This window comes from Cervus canadensis, chromosome 22 (genome assembly GCF_019320065.1).
Source record: "Cervus canadensis isolate Bull #8, Minnesota chromosome 22, ASM1932006v1, whole genome shotgun sequence".
NCBI lineage: Eukaryota > Metazoa > Chordata > Mammalia > Artiodactyla > Cervidae > Cervus > Cervus canadensis.
The window spans coordinates 12746395-12767009 of record NC_057407.1 but is presented as its reverse complement, the minus strand read 5'-3'; the positions used below and the strand labels follow the sequence as shown (position 1 = coordinate 12767009).

The 20615-nt window shown below is 55.6% G+C and overlaps 1 protein-coding gene across 3 annotated transcripts in view; it reads right to left on the bottom strand.

Moving 5' to 3' along the window:
* The window catches only part of PRKCD (protein kinase C delta), a 29981-nt gene extending 14517 nt beyond the window's left edge, over positions 1 to 15464 (bottom strand). Inside the window, exons 1-2 of one of the 3 annotated variants that reach the window (XM_043442976.1) lie at positions 15188 to 15464; positions 11616 to 11722 (exon numbers count right to left, since the gene is read on the bottom strand). The gene's annotated coding sequence lies outside the window, so the exon portion shown is untranslated. Of the gene's footprint in view, positions 1 to 5738; positions 5867 to 11615; positions 11723 to 15187 lie in introns of those variants that run through there. The other 2 variants (XM_043442975.1, XM_043442977.1) reach the window with 2 other exon arrangements.
* Between the last annotated feature and the right edge of the window lie 5151 nt (positions 15465 to 20615).

Genomic DNA, 20615 nt, shown 5'->3' with positions numbered 1-20615 from the left:
GAGTCACCTGGCCCAAGTCTTGGTCACCCCCATCCCCCAGATGAGGCACAGTGCCTTGCTGGAGGGCTGCTGCATTGATGCGAACTTGTACAGCCAACACCAACCCCACAAGACTCAGGGTGGGGGCCTCTTCCCACTATCACTTCTTCTTGCTAATAGCAGCCCTCTTTCCTCTGTGCACCATCCTTCACAGCTTACAAAGTACACTAACATCCTCACCACATCCAGGTCTTCAGGCCCCTAGTAGCCCGGGAAGACAGTCCTGATAACTGACCCTACCTCTCAGAGAGGAAAACTGAAGTCTCCAAGAATGGAGCTGCTCATCCTGAAGGGGCCAATGGGCTCAGCGCCTGCAGGCTGGCTCCTCCTCTCCCCCACCCACACCCCACTCCCCTCAGGGCCCAGTCCAGGTGGCCCATGGGCTCTGGGTCCCCTAGCAGGAGCCAGCCGTCCACAGGACCACAGCAGAGACAGTTATCAGCCTGCCCTCCAGTTCTGCAGCACTCAGAACAGCTGGTGCTTGCAGTCAGTTAGAAGCCACTGGAGGGAAAACCACAACCACAGTGGGCCCTGTCCTGGCCCCAAACCTGCACAGCCCGACCGCAGCGTCATGAGGAAGAGGACCACGGGCTGCCCTGGGGCTACCTGGCAGTAACCCAGGGTGATGTCACCTAGCCCCAACTACCTAGGACTGAAACTAGAGCACAGGCCCCAGCCAGGTTCCAACACCATCTCCGCCCCAACCGCACTGTGTGGATCCCCGGAGGAAGAGAGACACTGTAAGCAGACATCACCTTCCATCGATCACCATGAGACCCTAAGAGAGGTCTTGGGCCCTGGCACATGGGGCTCCCTGCACAGCGGAGCTAGAGTCACTCACCCACCTTGCAGAGCATCTGAACACTGGTGGGAAGGCCAGGGGGTGGAGTGATGGCACAAAAAACAAGGTGAGCCAACTATTTATAGCCCTCATGCAAATTGGCTCAGGTCCACAGGCCCCAGAGGAAGGCTGCTGGCTCAACCTCATCCCTGGTCTGCAGGCCCCCAGAGGCAGCAGGGGGTGGACTCCACACAGGCCTCCATGGGGACCAGCTCCTTGGAGCCAGCCGAAGCCAGCCAGGCCCTTCCCGACCACCTGTCTCTACTCTCCTGCTTCTCTAGCCCACAACAGAGGCAGCCCTTTGAAGCAGAGAGCACTGGACTTGGGGTCAAAGGTCCTGGGTGTGAATCAGTGCCCTCACTTAGAAAAAAAAAGATCATCCTTCCATACAGATGGCTAATAGACACATGAAAAAATGCTCAATATCACATATTAGAGAAACGCAAATCAAAACTACAATGAGGTATCACCCCACATTGGTCAGAACGGCCATCATCAAAAAATCCACAAACAATAAATGCTGGGCAGGGTGTGGAGAAAAGGGAACCCTCTTACACTGTTGGTGGGAATATAAATTGATGAAATCATTATGGAAAACAATATGGAGATTTCTTTAAAAACTAGGAATAAAACTACCATGTGACCCAACTCCACAACTGGGCATGTATCCTGAGAAAACCATTCTAAAAGACACATGTACCACAATGTTCACTGCAGCAGTACTTACAACAGTCAGGATGTGGAAGCAACCTAGATGTCCATTGACAGGTGAATGGGTAAAGAAGTTGTATACATATATACAATGGAATATTACTCAGCCATAAGAAGGAATGAATCTGAGTCAGATCTAGTGAGGTGGATGAACCCAGAGCCTGTTTAACAGAGTGAAATAATACAAAAAGAGAAAAACAAATATTGTATATTAATGCATATGTACCGAATCTAGAAAAATGGTACTGATGAACCTATTTGTACGGCAGCAATAGAAACACAGAGAACAGACTTGTGGACACTGGGGAAAGGAGAGTGGGACGAATTGAGAAAGTAGCATTGAAACATATACATTACCACATGTAACGTAGATAGCCAGTGGGAATCTGGTATACAACACAGGGAGCTCAACCTGGTGCTCTGTGACAACCAAGAGGGGTGGCCTGGAATGGGATGGGATGGGAGGTGGGAGGGAGGGTTCAAGAGGGAGGGGATATATGCATGGCTGATTGATGTTAATGTATGGCGGAAACCAATGCAACACTGTAAAGTGATTATTCTTCAATTAAGAATTTTTTAAAAAGGGTCTAAAAAAAAGATAAAATTAAAAAAAAAAAAAAAGTCATCCTTCTCTGAGGCCAACACACACCAGATCAAGCTTCTAATGGAATTAACTCATTTTATCCTTGTGTAGATCCCAGAAGTGGGTAATTTACTGATGAAGAAACAGGCTCAGAGAGGCTAAGTGATTTGCCCAAGATCACACTACTAGTAAGTGCTAGAAGGAGGATCTGAATCCAGGCCTATCTGATGTTGCAGCCCACATTCTTCCTGGTCTGCCATGTCAGGAAGAGGAGATGAAAGGCAAGAGGGGACAAAGGTAGAGATAGATAAATGTGCTGGGAGCAGTGTAGAGAAACACATCTGTGAGGGTAGAGTAAATAAGGGGGTGAGGGGACCAGAAGACAAGTCTCCTATGCTTGACCACCCAACCCCCTCCAGGCCTTACCTTGGGGACCCTCCCACTACTGTACAAAGAAGGTGGGTACAGACTCCTGAACTGCGACTACTTCTCCTGTCCCAGACACTTGGCCCAAACTCCAGTTCTCAAAACCTGGGGAAGACCTAACTGGATCCCAGCCTCAAGGGATGAGGGCTTGCTGGCCCTGCTCCCCACCCTGCCCTAGACTGCAGCCCACAGGTAAGGAAAGGTGGTACTGGGCCAGGCCAGAGCAGGCAGCCCGCCTACTCCAGGGCAGTGGATATCTGCTCCCAGCAAGTCAGGGGCAGTGGGCAAGGCTGACCTCAAGGTAACCAGAGTGACTACGCCAGCCGAAGTTACTGGTGCATGGAGAACGATTGTGCACATTGTACATCCCTGTGTGTGTGTGTGTGTGTGTGAGTGTGAGTGTGTTCCAGTAAGCAAAGGGGGCAAATGGGAACACGGCCCGAAGGGCGTTCTCAGGAACAAGGATGAGCTTTCTCATTTTTCTACAACAATCACATGTAACCATTTTGTTAGAGGCAAAAAATAAAACCTATCAAACCAAAATATCTCCCAAGAGATGGGCCTTCAGAAACTGACCTGTCCATCTCCTCATTATACACAGGGGGAAACTGAGGACGGGGTCCTGCCATAAAGGTTCCCTGGTCCCTAGATTCAGCTGGTTCCCTTCCACCCTAGTCCTTCCCTGGCATTTGGTTCTGCCTCTCAGGCCACAGGGGGATGCCTGCTGGACCAAGGAGCAAAGCAGAGCCCGAGAAGAGAGGCCTCGGGCAGACTTTTAGGGGATAGTGTGAAACATAAAGGGAGGGTCCCTCTCCATGTCAGCCAGGGGAACAAGAGGAGGCAGGCTAAGGTCAAGCAAAGCCAGGGTGAGCAGGATCAGATGAGGCTCTGGTGAGTCTAGGCTCTGGCTCCCTTGAACGGACCCCTCAGGAGTAAGAAATACTCTCCTCCCATGCCACCCTCCCTCCCCTCACACACCTGCCCAGCTCGGGGAGGCCCCTGCCACCTTCCCACGAAAAGCACCACCTGCTGACAGTCAAGGCCGGTGGTGGCAGGAGCAAAGCAAAGTGGAGCAGTATTGGCCTAGGACCTCTGGGGATGCAAACCCTGCCTGGGGGGAGCTCAGAGTCCAGGCCACATCAGTCCTGAGGGGTGACCAGAGGGAGGAGGACCCAGGAAGCCCAGGTAGTGGAAGGGAAGGAATGAGAGAGGCAGTGTGATGGCAGCAGGGAGCAGGGCTGGCCCTGGTAGGGTTGCAACAGAGCGACGGGCCTGGGCGTGGCAGAAGCTGCCGGGCAGGGCAGGCAGGCGGGCGGGCAGGCAGGCCGGCAGGCAGGGCAGGCAGGCAGGCAGACAGCAGTTCAGCTGGGAGGCTGGCTTCCCCAGATGGCCTTCCCAGACGGAAGCAAGTTTAAGAGGCCACAGGGGTTTCACAACCCAGGAAATGGGCTCAGCAAGAAAAGGAGGTGGGGGAGGGAAGGGCTAGCAAAGCTCTTCCAAGGGCCTTCCCCTTGGGCCTGTGCCCCCAGCCCCCACATCCTGGAAGGAGGACGAGCCACAGTCTCAGGTCATGGGCAAGTCCCAGAGCAGGAGACATGCTCCCCCTACCGCAGGTCAGGACTAGCACCTTATCCCCCAGCTGAGACCCCAATCACTGTGGACTGTCCTCTTCTTCCCCAGTGACCTTCCTGCCTGTCACCATTCCCGGTCCCTCCCTGTTCCATTCTTCTCGCAGCTCGGAACCTCCTGGAGAACGCCCACCTCTCAGCCTGGCCCTGGCCTGCTCGCCACCTCAAATCTTACCCCCTGGCTACTCTGTGAACATATGCCTCCCTCTGCAGCTCCCCTGTGCTTTTGCACAAACTGTTCCCTCAGCCAGAATGTCCCCCTGAATTCCTACATATCTTTACAGATTGCTCTAAAGTCCAGTCCTTTCTTCCCCGCTTTCGAGGAGGTCAGCAGCAACTCCACCTCACGGGCCCCGGGAGGTTCCCTGGGCAGGTGTCTGGGATCACATTCAGCGGAGGACCTGGGCGTCTGCCTGGAGCTCAGCCTTCCCAGCTCCGGCCACACATCTGACTGCCCTGAGGACACTAAACCCCTCCACTGCTGGCCAACCTGGCCCGCAGACAAGAATCAGAGGAGGGGCCAGGGCAGCACAACTCAACCTTTTGCCATTGTTGTTCCCTCAGAACCAATGAAAGACCTGGCTTTCCCCGGCAGGAAAACCCATGCCTGGGGACACAAGATTCTGCACATGATAGCCTGCTGGCTCTAGGGCTCCAACGGCCCAGCCTGGCCCCAGGTCACCCTCAGCTCTCCTTAGACCCAGCCAGTGGGCCACAGTGACAAGACGCACCAGACCCACGGAACTTACAGCCTGACAGAGGACATGCAGACACACATTCTAGAGAAGGACGTGACCGCAGGCAGGGAGAGGGGCTGGGCTGGAACGGGGGCCAAAGGGGCCTGTTGGTGGGAGGACGTCAGGAAGGGCTTCAGAGGGAAAGACGCCCAGCGTGCCATGGGGCCACCTAGCCAGAGGGTCTGGAAGGATTAGAGGGGCAGGTCTTGGGACACTGTCTATTACCGGCTCACACTCACCCCTGCCGGCGTGTATGGCTTGTAGGACCTGTGTGGTACAGGCCTGAATCATTCAACTGGCCCTAGGTTTGGGGAAGCCCTGGGTTCAGCCATAGGGAGGGCCCCAGGTACCCCTGAGGGAGAAACAAGCGCCCCTTCACAGCCAGACTGAGAACAAGGGGGCCTCTGTGCGGAGCCGGGGAGGGGGGTATGTCTGGGCCTTTCTCGGAATAACGTCACATGCGCACACATGGGCACACCCACCAAAGCAAACACACTGTTACATGTGGGGAGCCCTGCTTGCAGCTGAACCCACCCTCACCCGCACACAGGCACAGCTGTAAGCATAGGCACTCACACACTCCCGTGACAGCCGAGTAGCACAAACACTGAGAAACACACCCCCGTGCAGCGGCTCTCACGTGTTGACAGGCATCCAGGCCCACACAGATCACACGGGACGTTCACACCCTCATTCACCAGCACCGAGAGATCTGCGCACACACAGGTACACACGGGAATGGAGACACTCCAGGCAGGCAGAGATCAACTCACAAGCTGGGAAGGACCCACACGTGCCTGACGACGGGCTGCCACCAGAAAGTCCCAACGCGGCTTTTTCTACTGCAGTTGCTGGGGCCCAGTGGCAGGGGACAGGGGAGGGAAGGGCCGCTGGATGTCAGGCAGGCTGGGTTTCCCCCGCTGAGGGAGGTGGAGAAAGTCCCTCCCGGCCCCGGGCGAAGTCCAAAGTGCACAGAGGAAGGAGTGGGCCGGTCAGGCTCCTCCCTGGGTAGCCTTCCTCCTTTTAAGAGTGGAGGTCCTTGGAGGCTGGGAACAGGTGGGGGTCACAGGGGCAGATACAGGGGTGGTGCACAGAAGGAGGGGCCGGTGCTCCTTTGTAGGTGGAGCAGCTGTGCGGGCACCCTGTCCAGGACCTCCAGACTCACTGGGAAGAAACTGACAAGGATACAGTCGGTAATTCACCCAAAGCCATGAACTCAACGGGGTGGTCCCCGGGGGAAAGGAGAGGGGACTCTCTGTTTCCAGCTCCAGAACTGCGAGTCTGGCTTTGAGGGAGACAGGGCCAGTGCTAAATGGAGGGAATGGCTCCTCTGCCAGTCCCCAGAGACCACTCCCCAGCCCTCTCTCCGTGTACCTTTTCCTAGAATCCCTATGGTTTTCCTGGTTGTCAACTGTAGCCTTTGTGTTCGGGAGAAGGAGAGATGGCCATCTAAGGCTTTTGCCTCCATCTCTTCCCTGGTGGCTCAGATGGTGAAGAATCCGCCTGCAATGTGGGAGACCTGAGTTCTATCCCTGGGGTGGGAAGATCCCCTGGAGAAGGGCATGGCAACCCACTCCAGTATTCTCGCCTGGAGAATTCCATAGACAAAGGAGCCTGGTGGGCTGCAGTCCATGGGGTCCTAAAGAGTTGGACGTGACTGAGCGACTAAGCACAGCAGAGCACCAGGAGGCGAGCAGGGCCCCGAGGATGCCTTCCCACTTTAGTGATGGGGAGCAAGCTGGAGGGAGGCAGGACTGTGGTGTGCCATCCCATGGCGGGCAGTGAACAGAGGAAGTAGAGAGCAGGGGCTGGGTGTGGGCTGGGTTAGGCTGGGCAAGTCTAGTTCAGGACGTGTCTGCCCTGGGTGCCCTGTGACCTTGGTCAAGGTGCTCTGGCATTATCTGTGAAGGGGGTGATCGTGGCCTGCCCACGGTTCAGCATGGGCTGCAGCGGCATCCTTGTCAGCACCATCATCCGCACACCATGTCCCCTCCCCACCTGCCCCACCACCCCTTTCCAGCTGTCCTATAGTCTCAGGGGCCTCCAAACTTCCTTGGATCAGTGGGGAAAGGGGCTCTCTAGAGCCACACAGCCCCATGATGCCCTGCTCTGCGGCTCTGAGAAGAGACCAGGCGGGGCAAAGGTAGCTGAGTCCACTGGCAGACCCCAGGCCAGCTACTGTCTCTCTCAGGACCTCAGTCTCCTGTCTTGACAATGGACACCTCTCAGCTTTCTCCAGCTCTGACAATGAACGACCCTGAAATTCTCCTCCTGTCTCCCCCCGATCCCAGCCCTGACAGCCTGCCTCTAGCAGATATTTGCTCCAGCCTCGGGCCTTGGCGACTGGCTATTCCAGTGTGCCTGTTTACCCAACACAGCCACAGACATGATCCAAAGCTTCCGGGGCTGTTGTGAAAACAGTGGCTCAGCCACCACAACCTACCCTCATGGGCACCTTGGCAGGGACCTTCGAGGGACAGGCATCCCAGTCCTATAACCAGGGCCTCTCGGACTTGCCCACTGAAGGCCTGCTGAACTCTCTCCTCCCCTCAGTCCCAGCTTTACGTGCTACATCTCGACTCTCAAGTCTCCACTTTCAGCCCAGACCCTCCCAAACTGTAATATCCCCAACTCCACCATGCTCTGGAAGTGCTCAAATACATCCAAACACCTTCCCCATACAAGTGCCCTGGTCTCCTAGCAGCATCAGCACTCAGGTCAGACACCTGGGGGTCGTTTCCACCCTCCCCTTCCTCCCCCCACAGCAAGGCTATCACTTTTGCCTCCTATCTGTCCCAAAGTCCTCTCTTCTCTCCATCACCACCCCATCCCAGCACCATCGCCTTCCCCAGGCCTGCACCAGCCTGCTCACTGCCCTCCAGCCTCTGCTCTAACCCCCAAGGTCCCTCTGCCCCAGTGACTAGAGAGATCTCCTAAGACAGTACAGCAGATCTTGTCACCCCTTGTTCAAGGCCCCGGTTTTTCCCAGACCCCTCTCCCTGACCTTCTGGCCATACCCCAACCCTGCTCCTCAGCCCCAACCCCAGCAAACCATTTTTGGTTCCCTAAACAACCACGTTCCTTTCTGCTCAGGAGCCTCCAAACTCACTGTTTCGTCTCCCTGCTCCTCTCCCAAAACGCACACTGGCTCTTTCTCATCATTCAGATCTCTGATGCACACCCCTAGATCTGCCCATTTCACAGATGGGATGACTGAGCCTTCAAGCAGCCTAGTCCCTAGCTTTAGTACACAGCCAGTAAATATCAAGCAAGGATTTGAAGTCAGATTTCTCGACGCCTGCAGAAGTCTTGCTCCTAAACCTTCAGGAGACCCTTACTTACACTCCCAGCCCAGGCCTCTGCCCCTTTCCACCCTCTAGGCTTCTGACCTCTGCCTACTACAATGTCATCATTACCCCTCAACACCTGAGGCCCCCAGCCCCTTGGCCCTGGTTAGCAAAAGCCGAAGCTCAGCAACCCCCTCACAGGGCTGACTTTTGCGTGTCCCTGGGACAGGCAGGGTCCTGCCACCAGCTGCCACCTGGTGAGGATGTGTGCATGAATGTGTGTGAGAGGATCTCCGGCTCTCCCCACCCCTCCAGGCTCCATCAGCCCCCATGTCCGCCTCCTTCCCGAGCCCAAAGACCGACTTCAAGGGTCCCAAGTGGAGGCAGGCTGGCAGGAGGGCTCAGCAGCCACTCCCACACCACCAGCCTCAGCTTTTCCAAGCCCCATGTCCCGCAGGGGGCCAGAGCAGGGGAGGGGGCTGGGGGAGGCCTGTGGGGGCAGCAGGCAGCTGCGCCTGCCTTTCCCTTCCCTGCATCCATTTGTCAGGAGATCTGTTTTTCTCCTTTTGAAAGGGAGTGAGGGGGAGAAGAGCAGGAGAGGGCTGGGCCGTTGAGTGGGCACAGCTGCTGCATCCTGGTGTTCTTCTCCTTGGAGGACCCAGAACCGATTGAAACAACAGAACCCTCCCTCCCCACCCTGCAGCGTTGCCACCGGAGGCAGAATTGAGATCTGGCTTCTCAGTCAGGCTCCGCAGCTACTCGGCCCTGTGACACCGGGCCCGTGCCCAGGCCATCAGCCGATAATAATCCCATCATCAGTACCACTTGCTGTTCTTCAAACAGTTACCAAAAACCGGGAGCTGCATGCTTTATATAACTACAGTTTCTACTTCTTCATGGAGAAGGAAATGACCACCCACTCCAGTATTCTTGCCTGGGAAATCACATGGACAGAGGAGCCTGGCGGGCTACTGTCCATGAGGTTGCAAAGACTCAGACATGACTTGGCAACTAAACCACTGCTACTCCTTAAACATGAACAGTGTGCCAGTCACAGTGCTGGCTACTTTGCATAAATCATCTGTTGTTTCCAGCACAACCCAGTAAAGGTGGATGCTGTCGTGGTCTGAGGTGTCAGAGGGGGGACACTGAGGCACTGGGAGTCAAAGCCACTTGCCCAGGTCCATTCATACAGCCACTTAGAGCTGCCTAATCCCAGAGATGCAGCCCAGCATCTCTCACACACAAGGTGCCCTTCCTGCCAGAGCTTGTGCTCTGAGCCTCGGCTTACAGCTTGGAGGAAAGGAGGAGCTGGGGTCATGGGGGCTGCGGGGGACTCCATGGCCTCAGCATCCCCACTCCCCTCCTTGTGTCTCCATCCTGGGCTGGCCAACCCTGGCAGTGGAAAGCCCGATCGGTCGACCTAATCCACTGTCCAGACACTGTTCCCCTCGGGGGCCAGGCTGGGGCGGAGCGAGCCGCAGATGGAGAGCTGGTCAGTCCCACTTTAAAACCACTTCCTGGGCAGCCCAGAGGAAGTGGGCCTCCGGAAACACCTCAGACGGTTTCTCCTTGGGCCCAGGCCGTGGAAAGTGCACAGACTGCCCCGGGAGAAGTCTCCTGCCTGCCTCCCAGTCCCCGGGGCCCAGCAACTCCGCGTGTACCAGGCGTGGACACTGCAGGGGACAGACAAGCTGATAGAACCGCCCACCCGCCTGTGAGCACCTTGGGCCCATGACCACAGACAGCCCACTTCCTCCTCTGTGGCAGCAGCCACAAACGGCCCAGCTGACAAGGCTCCTCCCCGGCACTCATCCCCCCTCCCCCTCAATGCCAGGCCCGGTCAGCCTGGGGGCCTGGCCCAGGTGGGATAGCTGGTAAATGTCCGGGCAAAGCTCACCTCCCAGGGTGGCGCTGTCCCCTGGAGTGCCTGTGGTCACGGTTACACCTCAAACCTCACCCTCAGTGCCAGATGCAGGCTGAGCTGTGACCCTGACCAAGGACCCCCCGCCCCTTCCTGACCCAGAATGGGCACAGTGTGGTATGTGTGGGCAGGCGTCTGAGTGCACGGATGACTGGGTGAGCGGGTGAGCGTCTGTGTGCGTGTTTCAGCGTGCCTGCGAGTGAGTGCATGTGAACACCTGTGTACGTGTGTGCGCATGTGTGGTGTGTGTGCAGGCACTCGTGGGTTTGTGGGTATCGGGGCAGAGTGCAGCTCAGCTTCTGTACCCCTGTGTGTGTTTATATGCCTATGCCGGCAAGGTAGGTGACCTCTGAGAGCAGAAAGTAGGCTGGCTTCAAGGTTAATTAATTGGACTTCTTAGGAAATGAGGCTCAGTGGTGGGCAGGAATGGACCCCTGACCTCACATAGCAGAGTTCCCCAGCCAACCAAGGACACATCACTCCCTGCCCACCAAGTTTGGGGAGAGACTGAATAAACAGAAAACCCAGCATAGACCCTGCCCTTGTTCAGCCCCCACTCCCACTCCAAGAGCCAGAGCCCTGATGTCCTGCCCTCCCTCCAAGGGGGACCCCAGCCCCCACCATCTCTTCACCCTCAAGATCTGTAGGTGCCTGAGAGCCAGGAGGGGTGGGACTGAGGGGTTGATCTGGAAGGACTTTAGGCAGAAAGAACATCTTTGCCACCCTCAGCAGCCCCCAGTGCCCCCCAGGATCCTGTTCAGTGGACTCTGGACACCCAAAGGGTAACTTTCACTTCTTACTGTCATGCAGGTGGAAGGAGGCAAGTGTGACCCAAAGGAGGGAACTTTGAGCTTTATAAGGCACCTGAGAGAGTACAGCCTCCCAGCGCACCCTGAAACTGGGGATTTTGGGTCTCTCCTCTGGCTCCAAAAAGGCCAGGGAAACAGGAGGAACTGGGGATGTGGCAAAGAGTTTGGTTGTGCCAGGAGCTGGGAGACCTTGTGTCCAACTCCTAGAAGGCCCAGGGCAAACGTCAGTTTCCCTGTGTGATGATGAGGACAGCCTGAGGCAGAGAAAGAGGCCATGGAAAAGCTGATATCCACTCTCACTCTGGCTCAAACACCACCTCCTCTCTGACTGACCGGCACGTGTCACCACTCTTGGCACCCAAACACCGGTGGGCCCCAGGTCTCTGAGCTCCAAGGCCAAAGCCTTCCCTGGGCCAGAAGCCACTTTCAGGCAGGGAGCTTCCAGGGGGAGGGCAAACTGCTACCCTCCCTGGGCACCCACACCCCACACCCAGACTAAGGACTCTGTGTGCACCAACCCCCAACCCCATACCGACTCCAGGCCCAGGGCAGAAGGGGAGAAGCCCAAAGCGGAAGGCCATCCCTGTACACTGTCCATCTGTCCACCTGCCTAAAAGGACCCAGTCTTACCTGAGGCTCCCAGATCCCCTCGGCCTCTAGTCCTGGCTGCCACCGCTGCCACACAACCACCACCAGAAGCAGGCCTGTGTCCTCACCTGGGCCAGTTCCCGGCAGACCTGCAAGAACAAGAGAAAACAGCTGAGCTGGTAGGCGCCACCAAACAGGCTCTCCCCATCTGTCAGCCCCAGCAAGGCTGACACAGGCCTGGGTCAGCCTCGTCTGGTTCTGAGACCTTGGCCTCTTTGGGCCTGGCTGTCTCTTCTGTGAAGTGGGGCATTGGGGCCATCTTTTCCAGGGCACCAGCTATGTGTCTACTTCATGCTAGGGGTCAGAAGACTATGTCTTAGCCCTTGGAGCATTTCCAGGTTACAGACACAGCAAAACAGCTGTCCCCAGTCCTCTCGTCTTCAAGAGCCTGCCCTGTGGGCTTGGAGGCCTACGGTGCAATCAGGGACCACTGCTTTGTGGCCTGGGGCAATTCCTCTGAGCCTCAGTTTGTCTCCTCTCTGAAGTGGGGAGATGTCTCAAGTGGTTGCAAGGTTCCAATGATGTGGTGTGCCGGCTGCTGTACTGAACTCACTGGCGTGCCAAACGAACAATGACACTTTCATTTTTTGTTTTGTACCTTCTAGTTCAGATGATTTTCTCATTACCATTGTGCCCATTATACAGCTTTAAAAACAGACGCCCAGAGAGATCCTAGAAGGAAGGAACAGCAAAAGCAGCAGGATACCCCAGGTCTCCTTGCTGAAAGGCCTAAGCACTTTCTCTGCAGGCCAGGCCAGGTCTCCACAAAAGATTCTCCTTCACAGATGCAAGCCCCTCCTCCCACTGAAGACCCCCATCACCACTCCCTCCGGGCCAAGGCATCCTCGAGCTTTATCTTTTTGTCTGCACTTTATTTCTAATTTTAAACTCCAATTAGCTGTGCCAGTTAAACGGTGTCAGTGCCCTGCGGTCACAGCTCCGAATCACCTCCACCAGCACCATTGCTGCTGCTGAGACTGGTGGAGGGTATCATCTGGGCTGGCCTCAACAGGGCTGGATGCAGGTAGGGTCTCTGTCAGCCATCTTCCCTCCAAGCGGATGGGAGGGGGCAAGAGCTACATCACGGGCAGGAAGTTGGGTTGGGGCTACCTTGGCTTTTAGCAGCTCCAGCTCCCAGGAGAATGGGGACTCTACAGTTCGGAGGGGCTTCCCTGGCGGCTCAGTTGTAAAGAATCGACCTACTAATGCAGGAGACACGGGTTCGATCCCTGGGTGGGGGAAGATCCTCTGGAGAAGGAAATGGCAACCCACTCCAGTATTCTTGCTTGGGAAATCACATGGACAGAGGAGACTGGCGGGCTACAGTTTATGGGGTCGCATGAGTCGGACATGACTTAGTGACTAAACAACAACAATGATGATGATGACGACAACAACAACATTTGAGGGGAGGTAAGTGTTCACCAAACAAGACTTAGCATCTGCTGAGCTTTCACTATGGACGAAGGCTAAAGGACCTCTGGTCCTCACAACTTTGTCCACTCTGCAGATAAGGAAACCGCCTTAGAGAGGCCTAGTTCCTGGCTCTTGTTCTTAAAAGGCACAGTATTTGAGCTTAAATCTTTCTTGGATCAAGCCCAAGGTCTTGCTCACAACACTGTGACCTGGGGTGTCTGTGAACTTGAGAGAGTGGAGGAAGGTGAGAGATGGAGGGTTTTCCCCATCTTCCCAGGAGTCAGCGCTGGGCTTGAGTGTGTCACATGCACATCCACAACCTCATGACCTCCCACATGTACATACACACGTGAGCGCACACACACAAGGGCTCTTACCTTCCCTCCCAGCACTGCCACCTCAGGGCACAGGCAACACACACCTTGTTGCACCTCCTTCTGCAACTGACACCCACGCCCAAGCACTCTCGGTTCCCCACAATCACAGTGACTCCCCAAGCACACATCTGCACAATTTCATATAGTCACAGTGTGAGTCTCCCACCAGTCATTCGCTTAGCCTCGCCCCCAGCCAAACTCCTGTCATACACCAGATCCCTCATACCACCCTACAGTCAAGTACAACTGTCCAAACACCTCCACATCTCTCACACACACACACACACACACACACACACACACACACACACACACACGCGCGCGCACGCGCACAACTGCCCTCTATTGGCTTGTCCACCACACCCCAGCTCAATCCACAGCAGGAACAAGGAAACCCAAGGGACCAGTCACCTCTCTCAGTGACCAGGTCAGCCTGCTCACAGTGGCTCAGCGCGGAGAACATGTAAGTGCGCGTGCACACCCACCCCCACACCCACGAGCCTGGGGGGCTGACACTAACACTGAAGGCTGTATGTATTCATGGTTAGCGGGTCACCATGACATAGCCAGTGTGCAACACAGGACCCTCCAGGCACATGGGCACACATCCCAACACATAGAGGGGAGTCTGGTGACAAAACACCTAGTCCATACATAGCTGCAAAGAGCACAAAGAGCTTCAGGACCCCCAAACAGACATACACACAGGCAAGTCACACATGTTTAAAAGGACACACAGGAGCAAGTCCCAGACCCGGGAAAAAAACATACAAGGAGACACAGATATACAACATACCTACATGACAGGTACAGGCAACCGAGCACAAGACGACAAGGTCCAGGCGCATAGCGTAGGGGCCAGAAGGGAGAGGAATGTCCCCCTACTCACTCCAAATCCTTCTCACCGGGTTCAAGTGGGGGCTCAGTGGGCTCTGCCCTCCCTGACAAGGACGAAGAGGGGAGTTGGGGAAGCGGGGCAATTCTGTCTCTTGCCTCTTCACCTCTCCTCTCCTCCACCCCTTCCCCTCTCCTGGCTGGGCCCCTAAAGGGGAAGCATCTGGACTGGGAAGGGACCACCGGAGGAGGGGGCGCAGGGGTAGGACGGAAGAGGGGGGATGGTGGAGTCTGGAGCCACGCCCAGCCCGGAGACAGATGGGGAGAAAGACACAGAGAGTGAAAGAAGAGAGCAAGCGACGAGGAGGCGCCGCGGCGGCTGGGCCGGACAGGGTTCCAAGGCGCGGGAGGCGAGGCCCAGTGGATAGCCTGGTCTCAGCCCCGTGGTAGAAAAGAGGCGGCGGCAGGGGGCGGCGAGCGTGGGCCGGGGGCGCAGCTCCCAGAGGACAGGATCTAGGGGGTGGAAGGAGGCAGGGTTGGATGGGGTGATGGGGAGCCAGGAGGGCGAAGGGCAGACAGATAGGGACCAGGGAGAGGCGGACGGGGAACACTAAGGGAGTGGGGACGGATGGACTGATAGAGAGCTCGAGAAATTTGGAACTGAGGAGCGGACCCTCAGAGGCGCTGGGGACATTTAGCGTAGAGAGGGGCCGAGAGCAGAAGGATGAGAGCCCCTCGGCCCCCACCACTGGACAAAGGGCCAGACAGACGGACAGGGTTACGGAGGCACCGGCGGGACTTTCGTCGGCCGGAGCTCAGTTTCTTAGTTTCGGAAACGAGAACCGGAGCGGGGAGGGGAAGGGAGGGACGGCGCGCCCTCGGGGCAGCCCGATCCTACGGCCCGATCCTACGGCGGCCCGCACTCACCTCCGGGCGCAGGGCCAGGCGCCTGGGGTCGCGGTGGCTGGGGTCCGGCTCTCGGCGCCGCTCGCGGGAGCGCTCCCGGAGAGGGGTCGGTGGGCGCCAGACCCAGACGGGCCCGGCGGCCGGTGAGTTACCACCCGGGCCTCGGCGCAGCGGGCGAACGCCGGGGGTCGCTCAAGAGATCCCAGGTCCGCCGCCTCCCGCTCCCGCGCAGCGGCACACGGAAGTGCAAGGGGGCGGGGCGGTGCGACCTCACCCAGGTGCCGGCCCCAGTCTCGGCCCGCCCCCGCCCTGGGCCCGCCCCCACGTAGGCCCGCCCCCCCCCGAGGCCCCGCCTCCGCCGGCCGCCCCCGGGGGTCCAGCCGCTCTGCTTCCCCAGGCCAGCCACTCAGTGTCTGTGCCTCTCCGCTGGCTCGAGCACCCCGCACCCACTAAGGGCACGAACGGGCCCTCAGAAGGGGCCTCACTTTACTGAGGGCGCAGAGGCCCGGGGGGCGCTTTCCCCACCCTACGCCCCGCACAAGGAGCCGGGGAGGCGACGGCGGGGGTTCCCCAGTTCCTAGCGCTGGCGCCCGGGACTCCCTGCCCGCCAGCTGGCCCGCCTCGCCGGGCCTTCGCTCTTTCTCTTCCTGTTGGCTGGAGTGCGGACGCGGTCGGGCTCGGTGCCCGCCGCCAGGCCAGCTAGTCCCGGCTCTGTGCCCGGAGACGAATGGGAAGACTCCAGGGCCGGAGGCTCTAGTCGGTCCGCCGGTGCTGGTCAAACGATTCTGAGAGCAGCTCCTGCCCTGATTCATGAGTATTCCTCCCCCCGCCCCTGCTTTTCAGAGTTTCCCATCGCCTCTGGGAGGCTCCTGAGCTTCCTTTCAAGTTCTAGACTTAGAACTTGATTATCTGGCATAACTCATTCATTCATTCATTGAGTATCCTCTGGGCCTCAAGTCTGGAGAGAAAGGCCCAGGGAATCCATTCCTTTGCCCCCAAATATCAGAAAACATTCCATAACGATTCCATACTTCCAAAGAAATGTCAGTTTCCAGAGGAAAAGAAAAGGGTTCCAGTTCCAGACCTATCCTCCTGGGGAATCACCTAGAGGTCATGCGGACAGCCTGGACAGCTCTTTCTAGCTGAGACCTAAGGGATGAAAATGGGAGACAATCCCTGAGGAGGCCTGAGCTGATCAAGGGGTCCATGGCCAACACAGGCCATGGCCAAGACATTAGTCTTCTCAAGGAGCAAGTGCTGGCAGCTGTTAGAATGGAATGGGCTTGTGGAGGAAATGGATGGGACATAGTGGCTGATGAGAAGAGAAGGGCTGGATAGGGCCAGAAGAGCTGTCATGTTGCTCAGGTGGGAGGACCCTAGGTTGGGGAAGATGGGTGGGAAGAAGGGGCCAGACCTTCTGGGTTACAGGGCTGTGGGGATGGTGGGGGGAAGGGTTGTCTAATGACACCTCCAGGGATGCAGACCCCTGGCCAAGATGTGAATCTGAAACTGTGTGTGTGTGTGGCAGGGGTGTGTCTGAGCTGGAAAGAAAACTACTATTGATACAATGATTTTTCCCACACATGGCAGGGTGGGGATGAGTGCTATTCTACATTCCAGAAGGAAGACCTAGTTTGAAAACTGCTTAATGTCTAAGTTCCCAGCTCTGATGCCTGTCCCTTACCCACTGGGGTAGGCTCTGTTCACCAAGATGGACCCTTCAGGTTGCACTGGACCATCATTTAGGAAAGAAATCTTATACCTTACTGCTTACAACCAATTTTTTGTACACACTGTTCCCTGGGCCTGAATGTCATTTCGCACTCACTCCCAAATCTCTACCTGTCTTGGTTGTGTCCATTCAAATGTCACTCCTCCCTGATGTCCAGCGGTGAATCCATGGGACTTCGTTGAGCTAAAGGACTCTACTCATCAGTGTTTTTTGTGTCCTAGTCCCCACCCCCACCACATGACTTACTTGGGCTTGAGCTAAAGAAAAGGTGAGCAAGATGAGCTTCAGGTGACTTTTGCTCACCTGGAATCAAGTTTCCTCTCTGGCTCCTCCCTCCAGGTCCACAGTGGCCAGCTGAGCCTCTCCCTCAATGTCAACAATAGGCCCAGCTGGTGCCAGGGACCACTGGAAGGAGGGCAATGAGGGCTGCCACTTGGAGATTTCTAGGTCCAGCCACCAGACCTTTGCTCCCACACTCTGAGGTTCACCTTGGAAAATGGAAAAGAAGAATAATGGCCAACACTGACAGAGCTGCCCCAGTGACAGGTCGTGTGCTGGGTACTGGATCTGGGCAACCTGATCAGACCTTAAGACCCTTCACAGTGAAGGCCACTATTAGTGCCACTTCTGGTGATGAGTAAACTGAGTCTCAAATCCACCTGCCCAAGGAGACACAGCTAGTAAATGGCAGAAGTGAGATTCAAACCAAGGTCTGCCAGGCTCCAAAGTCCATGTTTTACATCAGGGGTTCTCAGTCTCAGTGCTAACCTTTGGGTCAGATCATTCTTTGCTGTGGGGGCTGTTCTCTGCACTGGAGGATGTTTAGCAGCATCCCTGACCTCTACCCACTAAAAATGTCTCCAAAAAAGGGAACCCTCCTACACTGTTGGTGGAAACGTAAATTGGTGCAGCCACTGTGGAAAACAGTATGGAGGTTTCTAAAAAAAAAAAAAAAAAACTAAACTAAAAATGAAATAAAGTTGCTATATGACCCAGCAATCCCACTCCTGGGCATATACCCAGATAAAACTATAATGTGAAAAGACACACACACCCCTATGTTCAGAGCAGTACTATTCATAATAGCCAAGACATGGAAAAAACCTAAATGTCAGTCAACAGATGAATGGACAAAGAAGATGTGGTACTTATGGAATACCATTTCTGCTTAGTTGCTAAGTCGTGTCCAGCTACAGTCGTGTCAAGGACTGTAGCCAGCCCAGCTCTTCTATCCATGGGATTTCCCAGGCAAGAATACTGGAGTGGGTTACCATTTCCTTCTCCAGGGAAACTTCCCGACCCAGGGATCGAACCCATGTGTCTTGCACTGGCAGGCAGGTTCTTTACCACTGAGCCATCAGGGAAACCCACATATGGAATACTACTCAGCCATAAAAAAAGAATGAAATAATACCACTGCAGCAACAAGGAGACGGACCTAGAGATAATCATACTAAGTGAAGTAAGTCAGAAAGAGAAAAACAAATACCATATGATACCACTTACACAAGGAAATCTAAAATATGGCAAAAATGAACCTATCTACAAAAGAGAAACAGACTCAACAGACATAAAGAACAGATTTGTGGTTGCTGAGGAAGAAGGGGGATGAGGGAAGGATGGATTGGGAGTTTGGGATTAGCAGGTGCAAAGTATTATATACAGGATGGATAAACAGCAAGGTATATAGCACAGGGAACTATATTTGATGTCCTGTGATAAACTATGATGGAAAAGAATATGAAAAAGAATATACATACATACATGTGTGTATATATATATACAACTTATATATATATATATATATATATATATATATATATATAAGCTGTACAGCAGAAATTAACACAACATTGTAAATCAACTATCCTTCAATAAAATAACATTTGAAAAAAAATGTCTCCGTCTACAGTCAAATGACCCCTGCGGGCAAAACCACCCTTTGTTGAGAACCACTACTTTAGAGCAGGGTTAGTGTTTCAGCAACAAGGATTTACAAAGTAGACATCAGGAAGCACTATCCTTGCCCTCAAGATTATGCAGACTCGGGAACTCAGGGGCTGCAAGCATACACTGGCCTCAGCCAACCTTTCCCCCCTGGAGACTCCAAGGGAAGGCAAGATGTCCTCAGAGAAGGTGGAGGGGCTGAAGCTCTGCAGGTCACACTGTGGTCAAGGCAGAGATGGGATGCAAGTGGGCTCCCGTCTACGCCCTGGGATTTAGGACCCAGGGAATCCAGGCCAGGCTGGGCTGGAGTGGCTCTGCACGTTGGAGTTGCCCTCTGGTGCCACACTGGATGCGCAAGGGCATGGTCCAGATGAGCTTGCTTCTATGCCCCCATAACCTGACTGGTACTGACTTTAGTAGGGCCTGCTGAGGCTTGGGAGCAAGCCTGGGCTGTGTCACATGCTAACTGTATGACTCTGACAGGTGACCACACCTCTCGGATCCTGAGGTCTCACCTGTGAAATGGGCTGATGACAAACCACCACTTTGGGGGCTAAGTGTTGTGTGAGAAGATGTGCGTGGAGTCTCAGCCAGGGTGGACACCTGGTGAGGCTCAGCTCACCTTGGCCACAGCACAGGTAAGGTCACTTTGCCAAGTCACAGGCTGTCAGGCTTGGAAGAGTCCTCGATACCCTCTCATGACATGGGGCATAAATCCCCAAGAACGGCTGGGTCCACAGCAGCCACCCAGAAGTGGTACTTTCCCTTGTTCCCTCTCTAGGTTTGCAGCCAAGGAAACAGGCCCATCAGAGGCAGCACTGAGCAGCCAGCCACCAGACTCCCACCCCCAGCATCCACCCTGTTCCCCTGAAGGCTCCCGGAGGGTTAGTCCAGAGGAAGGGCAGCCTGACCCCTGCAACCACTACGCCACGGAGGCCACGAACCCTGGAGGCCCTCAGACCCCTCCACAGAAAGTCCAGGACTCAGCCAAGCAACCTGGAAAGGACCTGGACATCCCTCAATCTCTTGGGGCGGACTGTCCACCTGAACTGGCAGGAAGGGGTCCCTCACTTGAGCCCTGCCAAGAGATGGTCCTTGATCTAGCCTCTCTGCCTCTGCTCCCTCTCTGCCCTCTCTGTATCACCATCCCTCTCCCTGGGGCTTTGGCTGCCAGCACCACCCCCATCACACCCAGAGCACTAGGCTGGCCAAGGGAGAGTGGGGCTCATGTTTCAGGGTTAAGGAGGCCAGGCTAGCAGAGATGGTGCTCCTGCAACTTTTAGGGATGGCAGAACCTGGATGGATCCTGCTGGGTCTAGTCCAAGTGAGAAGGAAACTTGGAACATAGTCCAACATGTAGCAGTGCCTCAGGTCACCGAGATGATTGTGGCGGATTTCTGCCTCAGACACTGGGTAGTAAGGGCAGAGGCCTTGGGGGTAGTACCAAATGGCAGGAAGTGCCACATTAGGGGCCTGGAGGGGCCAAGTTTACACCCTAACTCCACCCTGGCCCTATGTCTTAACTGTGCCTCAGTTTTCTCAACTGTGGAATGGGCAAGATAACAGTAATACTGGCCTGGTGGGTGGCTGAGAAGATGGACAAGATCAAGCTTGCCGGGTACTCGGGGAGCAGAGCTCAATCCATACTGGTGTTAACCGGGAAAGAGTTAGTGAGGCCAGCTAATGGTCCACAAGTTCTGTCCTCAATACATCTGTGTTTGGGTGGAACTCGCAGACAAGGCGAAGGTGCTTTCTGGGAGTTCAGGGCTC